Source organism: Arachis hypogaea, chromosome 11 (assembly GCF_003086295.3).
Source record: "Arachis hypogaea cultivar Tifrunner chromosome 11, arahy.Tifrunner.gnm2.J5K5, whole genome shotgun sequence".
Lineage (NCBI taxonomy): Eukaryota > Viridiplantae > Streptophyta > Magnoliopsida > Fabales > Fabaceae > Arachis > Arachis hypogaea.
This window is the reverse complement of record NC_092046.1, coordinates 39,744,621-39,753,565: the sequence shown is the minus strand read 5'-3', so window position 1 is coordinate 39,753,565 and position 8,945 is coordinate 39,744,621.

Below are 8,945 nucleotides of genomic sequence, written 5' to 3'. Positions count from 1 at the left end.
AGCTTGGCGTGCCATGCCTGGGTTCTCAACTGGCACGCCCAAGTGACTTCTTGAAGCTGGCGTGCCACGCCTTCGATACCAAATGGCACGCCATAGTGGAGGTTCTTCTTGGAATGGCGAGTTGGCGTGCCACGCCCCTTTGCTCAAGTGGCACGCCCATAGTAGTTGATGGGTTAGGCGTGCCACGCCCAACTTGGCGTGCTACGCCCCTTTTGTGTCCTCCATTGTTGCTCTTCTGGAATTTTGTACTAGCGTGCCACGCCCAGTCCCTGGCGTGCCATGCCCACATGCATGCTTGGATCTCCCCTCTGGAATTTAGTACTGGCGTGCCATGCCTAGCTCCTGGCGTGCCACGCCAGTGCATTTTTGTGGCGTTTGCTCCCAACTAGCATGCCAGTTTCACACGCCCAGCTTCTTGTTTGTCTTCTACCCATTTTTTATGCCTTTTTCTCCTGAAATTCAGCACAACTCATCTCAAAGTAGTGTACCATAATATTCATCAAATAATGCATGAATTGTACTGATCAAATGAGATTTATGCTCTTTTATGGTCTTCTTTATGCAAGAAAGAAGGGTAGATGATGCAAGTCATCACAACACCAAACTTAAGTTTTGCTTGTCCCAAGCAAATCAATGTGAGTAAGCCTTTATAACTTGAGGCCTTGGCTTTGAATGATTGCAATACAACTAAGAGTAAAACTAAGTGTTCAACATATGTATGAATGTTTTAATGTCATGAAAAGCTCTTGGATCCTTGAGGGTTCTTTCAGGTATAGGCTTTAGGGGTCCTTTCTATTGATTGTCACCTTGAAGTAGCAAGGGTTGTTTTGCTTTCTTGACCACGACTCTAAGTGTTTTGTCTCAAGACAACCCTTTAATTAGGCTTTCAATTAGCACTCCCAAACCAGTTGGCTTTAGTGTACTAGGTGTTGAGACACCCCTAAGAATTTACTTGCCCAGGTCTCTTCTTGACACATCTTCACCACAAGCATCTACTAAGATCTTTAATTCTTTTTGAGCTTTTTAATGTTTCTTTCTCCATTCCAGTAGTTGATGCTCAGAGCCTTGGGCCTTTATTGCTTACTACCTCTTGGTTCTATGGATATTCAAGGAACACCCCTTAACCTTCCCTTGTTATGCCTTCTAGGACTAGTTGCTCTCCATGACTCATTTTCTTTTTAGTTCATCCAAGGTTCTACACTTAGTTTCTTATTTATTAGTTTGTTTGATAATCTCTCTTGGCCTTGGTCTCTCTTATTGTTTTTGCACAACTCACAGTAACTCTTATGGAGACAAGCTCTACTTTTATTTATGTTGAAATGAAGACTTGAAATACATGGCATTTTCTTTCTTGTAAAAAAAGACTCATAAAGACTTCAAACAGGAATTAAAGCTAAGCATAAAACATAAACTATCCTAGCATGATTACTTATTCAAAGAGTAAATCAAACAAAAGCTTAAAATAGGATTTCAGAAATTAGAAAGTGTCAACCATGGGACTCAACAACCTTGAGCAGCTTCATCTTTAGTTCATTGGCCCCTTCCCTTTGTCCTTCTTCTTGGAAGGGGAGGAGCCACCTTCATCTAGCTTGGAGGAACCTTCTTGTGCTTTGGCATCCTTGGGCTTCTGATGAGCGGATAATTTATACGCTTTTTGGCATTATTTTTACATATTTTCAGTATGATTTAGTTAGTTTTTAGTATATTTTTATTAGTTTTTAATTAAAATTTACATTTCTGGACTTTAATATGAGTTTGTGTGTTTTTCTGTGATTTCAGGTATTTTCTGGCTGAAATTGAGGGACTTGAGCAAAAATCAGATTCAGAGGTTGAAGAAGGACTACAGATGCTGTTGGATTCTGACCTCCCTGCACTCAAAGTGGATTTTCTGGAGCTATAGAACTCCAAATGGCGTGCTCTCAATTGCGTTGGAAAGTAGACATCCAGGGATTTCCAGCAATATTTAATAGTCCATACTTTGATTAAGTATACATGACGTAAACTGGCGTTGAACGCCAGTTCCATGCTGCATTCTGGAGTCAAACGCCATAAACAGGTTGCAAAGTGGAGGTAAACGACAGAAACAGGTTACAAACTGGCGTTCAACTCCAAGAAAGACCTCTACATGTGTAAAGCTCAATGCTCAGTGGTGCATGAAATTGGAAATCACAGTTCTTCACAAATTCGCACAACTAACCAGCAAGTGCACTGGGTCGTCCAAGTAATACCTTACGTGAGTAAGGGTCGATCCCACGGAGATTGTTAGCTTGAAGCAATCTATGGTTATCTTGTAACTCTTAGTCAGGAAAACAATAAAATCATTCACTTATCAAATTTGATTGCAAGGAATAAAAGGGCAGAACACAAATTATACTTGTATGCAATGATGGGGAATATGTTGGAGTTTTGGAGATGTTTTGTCTTCTGAAATTCTGCTTTCCTCTGTTTCTGATTCACGCATGTATGTCCTCCTATGGAAACCTATGTGTTGGTGGATCACCGTTGTCAATGGCTACCATCCATCCTTCCCGTGAAAAGGGTCCAAGTGCGCTGTCACCGCACGGCTAATCATCTGCAGGTTCTCAATCGTACCGGAATAGGATTTACTATCCTTTTGCGTCTGTCACTACGCCCAGCACTCGTGAGTTTGAAGCTCGTCACAGTCATTCAATCCCTAAATCCTACTTGGAATACCACAGACAAGGTTTAGACTTTCCGGATTCTCTTGAATGTTGCCATCAATCTAGCTTATACCACGAAGATTCCGATTAAGAGATCTAAGAGATATTCATTCATTCTACAGTGGAACGTAAGTGGTTGTCAGGCACGCATTCGTGGAGGAATGATGATGATTGTCACGTTCATCACATTCATATTGAAGTGTGAATGGATATCTTATATAGGAACACGCATGTTTGAATGGAAAACAGAAATACTTGCATTAGTTCATCGAGACACAGCAGAGCTCCTCACCCCCAACAATGGAGTTTAGAGACTCATGCCATCAAAAGGTACAAAGTTTAGATCTAAAATGTCATGAGATACAAAATAAATCTCTAAAAGTTGTTTAAATACTAAACTAGTAACCTAGGTTTACAGAAAATGAGTAAACTATGATAGATGGTGCAGAAATCAACTTCTGGGGCCCACTTGGTGTGTGCTGGGGCTGAGACTTAAGCTTCTCACGTGCATGGGCTGTTTTGGGCGTTCAACGCCAGGTTGTAACCTGTTTCTGGCGTTGAACTCCAACTTGTAACTTGTTTCTGGCGCTAGACGCCAGTTTACGTCGTCTATCCTTGAGCAAAGTATGGACTATTATATATTTCTGGAAATCCCTGGATGTCTACTTTCCAACACAATTGGAAGCGTTCCATTTGGACTTCTGTAGCTCCAGAAATTCCATTCCGAGTGCAGAGAGGTCAGAATCCAACAACATCAGTAGTTTTTTTTCAGCCGAATCAGATTTTTGCTCAGCTCCCTCAATTTCAGCCAGAAAATAGCTGAAATTACAGAAAAATACACAAACTCATAATAAAGTCCAAAAATATGAATTTTTCCTAGAAACTAATGAAAATAAACTAAAAACTAACTAAAACATACTAAAAACTATATGAAATTAACCCCAAAAATCGTATAAAATATCCGCTCATCACAACACCAAACTTAAATTGTTGCTTGTCCCCAAGCAACTAGATAAATAAAATAGACTACTAATAAGTCAAGAAGCAATAATATCTCAGAGTTTTTGAGTGAAGCTCAGATTCTAATTAGATGAGCGGGACTAGTAGCTTTTTGCTTCCGAATAGTTTTGGCATCTCACTTTATCCATTGAAGCTCAGAGTGATTGGCATCTATAGGAACTTAGAATGCAGATAGTGTTATTGATTCTCCTATTTCAGTATGATGATTCTTGAACACAGCTACTTTATGAGTCTTGGCCGTGGCCCTAAGCACTTTGTTTTCCAGTATTACCACCGGATACATAAATGCCACAGACACATAATTGGGTGAACATTTTCAGATTGTGACTCAGCTTTGCTAAAGTCCCCAATTAGAGGTGTCCAGAGTTCTTAAGCACACTCTTCTTTTTGCTTTGGACCTTGACTTTAACCGCTCAGTCTCAAGTTTTCACTTGACACCTTCACGCCACAAGCACATGGTTAGGGACAGCTTGGTTTAGCCGCTTAGGCCAGGATTTTATTCCTTTAGGCCCTCCTATCCACTGATGCTCAAAGCCTTGGATCCTTTTTACCCTTGCCTTTTGGTTTTAAGGGCTATTGGCTTTTTGCTCTTGCCTTTTGGTTTTAAGAGCTTTGGCTTTTTCTGCTTGCTTTTTCTTTTTCTTTCTCTATTTTTTTTTCTGCAAGCTTTTGTATTCACTGCTTTTTCTTGCTTCAAGAATCATTTTTATGATTTTTCAGATTATCAATAACATGTCTCATGTTCATCATTCTTTCAAGAGCCAACATATTTAACAGTCTTAAACATCAAATTCAAAAGATATATGCACTGTTCAAGCATTCATTCAGGAGACAGAAAGCATTGCCACCACATGTAAATAATTAGAATTTTTCTTGTAAAAAAAAAACTCGAAATTTATTACCTCTTATTCTAAAGAAATTCTTCTATTTTATTCATGTTTAATGATGATGATAAAATTAAATTATAGCTTAATTGGAAATAAAATAAAAAATATAGATACTAATTACTACTATATGACTCCTAAGGTAAAACTAAAATAAAAACAGTTATCACAGAGTTAAGGCTAAGATTGGAATTTGACAACCTGTGTTCTGGGAAGTGGATGTTCCTCTAATCTGCGGGGTGCTTGGTCCTTCAAGAGATAATTTCTGGCGCTTCAATTCCCTTAAATCACGCCCTTGCTCCTCCTGTTCTTTAAGCAAATAGCAAAGAATGCTACTTTGTTCCTTCTGTTCTTTCTTTATTTGTTCTATAGCTTCTTGCATCTTGGTAATAGATGTTTCAAGATACTCCCAGTATTCAGATTGAGGGATTTCTGGGAGAATTTCCTGTGTTCTCTTCTTGATGGGGTCATCCTGTGCTTGTTGTTTTTCCATTGATGCTTTGGTGATTGGCCGCTCAACTGAGATATACTTAGTTATTCCCATCCTTACTCCAGCGTCCTTGCAGAGCATAGAAATCAAGCTTGGATAAGCCAACCTGGCATCTTTAGAATTTTTGTTTGCAATTTTGTAAAATTCAGTTGAAATCAGTTGATGAACTTCCACTTCTTTTCCCATCATGACGCAATGGATCATCACTGCTCTTCTAATAGTGACTTCAGAACGGTTGCTAGTGGGTAGCAGAGAATGCCCAATGAAGTCCAGCCATCCTCTGGCGACTGGTTTGAGATCTTCTCTTTTGAGTTGATTTGGGACACGCTTCATGCTGGTAGTCCACCTGGCTCCAGGGATACATATATCCTCTAGAATCTTATCCAGGCCCTTGTCTATTTTCATCATTCTCCTATTGAAGGAGTCTGGATCATCTTTTAGCTGAGGTAGCTTTAAGATCTCCCTGATCTTGTCAGGGTGGGTATGAACAATCTTTCCTCTGACCAAGGTCCGATAGTCATAGAGAGCAGATCCAGATAGTATTTGCTTGTCTGTTTGCCACATTTAGCATAGAACTCCTGGACCATATGCCTTCCCACTTTCGTTTCAGGATTAGCTAGGATCTCCCAGTTCCTGATTCGAATTTGCTCCTGGATCTCCGGATATTCGTCTTCTTTCAGATCGAATCTAACTTTCGGGATCACTGATCTTAGACCCATTATTTTGTAATAATGGTCTGAATGTTCTTTAGTTAAGAACTTTCCTTGATTCCAAAGTGGTTTTGGAACACTCTCTTTCTTGCCTCTTGGAGTGGGTTGTTTTCCTTTAGGAGCCATGATCTTGGTGGGTATGGTTTAGTGATCACGGATAAACACACAAAACTTAGAGGTTTGCTTGTCCTCAAGCAAAAGAAAAGAAAGGAGAGGGATAGAAGGAGAGCTAGTGTAGGATGGTGGATGAGAGGAAGGAGGCCGAATGGGTTTTTAAAAGGGAGGGGGGGTTTTCGAAAATAGGGAGAAAGATAAGATAGAAGATATGATTTTAAAAAAAAATAAGTATGATAAGAAAAGATATAATTTAAAATTGAAAAGATATGAAAGATATTTGAAAAAGATAAAATTAGAATTTTGAAAAAGATAATATGGAGATTTGAAAAAGATATTGATTAGTTGAAAAGATTTTTGAATGAAAAGAGATAGATTTGTTTTGAAAATTTTGAAAAAGAGTTGAATTGGATTGAAAAAAAGGATTTGTGCTTATGGATTAAAATACATTTAATATTTTTAAAGAAGGGTTTTTAGAAATTAGGGATTTTAGAAATCAGGGTTTGTAACATGTTTATGCAAAAAATCATGAATTGAAACATGAAAATTAAGATTAAAATGAAAAATATGAAGAAAAAATGAATTTACCTCCTCCCCACCATCCTGGCGTTTGAACGCCCAAATGCTGCATGTTTTGGGCGTTCAACGCCCAACTGCTACTTCTCTTGGGCGTTCAACGCCCAGCTGTTGCTTCTTTCTGGCGTTGAACGTTAGGAACTCCTTTGTCACTGGGCGTTTTTCTGAACGCCCAGGACGCTGTAAATCTGGCGTTAAACGCCCAGAAGGAGCTTCTTTCTGGCGTTCAACGCCCAGAAGATGCTTCTTTCTGGCGTTTAACGCCCAGATGGCTATCCTTACTGGCGTTCAATGCCCAGTGGATGCTTCTTTTGGGAGTTGAACGCCCAAAACAGACTTTTACTGGCGTTTTCTTGCCAGTGAGCTCTTTTTCTCTGTTTTGTGTGCAGAATCCTTCTATAACCCTGTAAACTTAGTATCAATGAGCTTTATATAAACAAATAAAATCAAGAATAGGGCAAAATGCTTAGAGGAAGTGATGCCCCATGGCTGGGTTGCCTCCCAGCAAGCGCTTCTTTATTGTCTTTAGCTGGACCTTGCTGAGCTTTTAATTTAGCTTCAGTCTTGAGCACTCTTGCTCAATATTGCCTTCAAGATAGTGCTTGATTCTCTGTCCATTAACAATGAACTTCTTATCAGAATCAATATCTTGAAGTTCCACATAACCATATGCTGATACACTTGTAATCACATATGGTCCCCTCCACCGGGATTTCAGTTTCCCAGGGAATAGCCTGAGTCTAGAGTTAAACAACAGAACCTTCTGTCCTAGTTCAAAGATTCTAGATGACAGCTTTCTGTCATGCCACTTTTTTTATTTCTCTTTATAAAGCTTGGCATTTTCGAAAGTAGTGAATCTGAATTCCTCTAGCTCATTTAGCTGAAGCAATCTTTTTTCTCCAGCTAATTTGGCATCAAAGTTCAGGAATCTGGTTGCCCAGTAGGCTTTATGTTCCAGTTCCACGGGCAGGTGACATGCCTTACCATATACAAGTTGGTATGGAGAGGTCCCTATAGGAGTCTTGAATGCTATTCTGTATGCCCACAGAGCATCATGCGAGCTTCTTACCCAATCCTTTCTACGGGTATTTACAGTCCATTCTAGGATTCTTTTTAGCTCTCTGTTAGAGACTTCAGCTTGCCCATTAGTTTGTGGATGATATGGAGTTGCCACCTTGTGGCAAATCCCATACCGGACCATGGCAGAGTAAAGCTGTTTGTTGCAGAAGTGAGTGCCCCCATCACTGATTAGTACTCTAGGGACCCCAAACCTGCTGAAGATATATTTCTGGAGGAACTTCAGCACTGTTTTAGTATCATTGGTGGGTGTCGCAATGGCCTCTACCCATTTTGATACGTAGTCAACTGCCACCAGAATATAAGTGTTTGAGTATGATGGTGGGAAAGGTCCCATGAAGTCAATTCCCCATACATCAAACAACTCAATCTCCAAGATTCCTTGTTGAGGCATGGCGTAACCATGAGGCAGATTACCAGCTCTTTGGCAACTGTCACAGTTACGTACAAACTCTCGGGAATCTCTATAGAGTGTGGGCCAATAGAAGCCACATTGGAGGACCTTGGTGGCTGTTCGCTCACCTCCGAAATGGCCTCCATATTGTGATCCATGGCAATGCCATAGGATCCTCTGTGCTTCTTCTCTAGGCACACACCTACGGATTATTCGGTCTGCACATCTCTTGAAGAGATAGGATTCATCCCACAAGTAGTACTTTGCATCAGTGATTAATTTTTTCTTTTGTTGCCTGTTGTACTCTTTGGGTATGAACCTTGCAGCTTTATAGTTTGCAATGTCTGCAAACCATGGTGTTTCCTGAATGGCAAATAATTGCTCATCCGGAAAAGTCTCAGAGATCTCAAGAGAGGGTTGGGATGTCCCTTCTACTGGCTCTATCCGGGACAAATGATTAGCCACTTGGTTCTCTGTCCCTTTTCTGTCTCTTATTTCTATATCAAACTCTTGTAGAAGCAACACCCATCTGATGAGCCTGGGTTTTGAATCCTGCTTTGTGAGTAGATATTTAAGAGCAGCATGGTCAGTATACACAATCACTTTTGATCCTACTAAGTATGATCTCAACTTGTCAATGGCATAAACCACTGCAAACAATTCTTTTTCTGTGGTTGTGTAATTTTTTTGGGCGTCATTTAAAACGCGGCTAGCATAATAAATGACATGCAGAAGCTTGTCATGCCTCTGTCCCAATACTGCACCAATGGCGTGATCACTGGCATCACACATTAGCTCAAATGGTAATGTCCAGTCTGGTGCAGAAATAACTGGTGCTGTGACCAGCTTGGCTTTCAGCGTTTCAAACGCCTGCAGACACTCTGTGTCAAACACAAATGGCGTGTCAGCAGCTAGCAGATTGCTCAGAGGTTTTACGATTTTTGAAAAATCCTTTATAAACCTCCTATAGAATCCTGCATGCCCCAGAAAGCTTCTGAT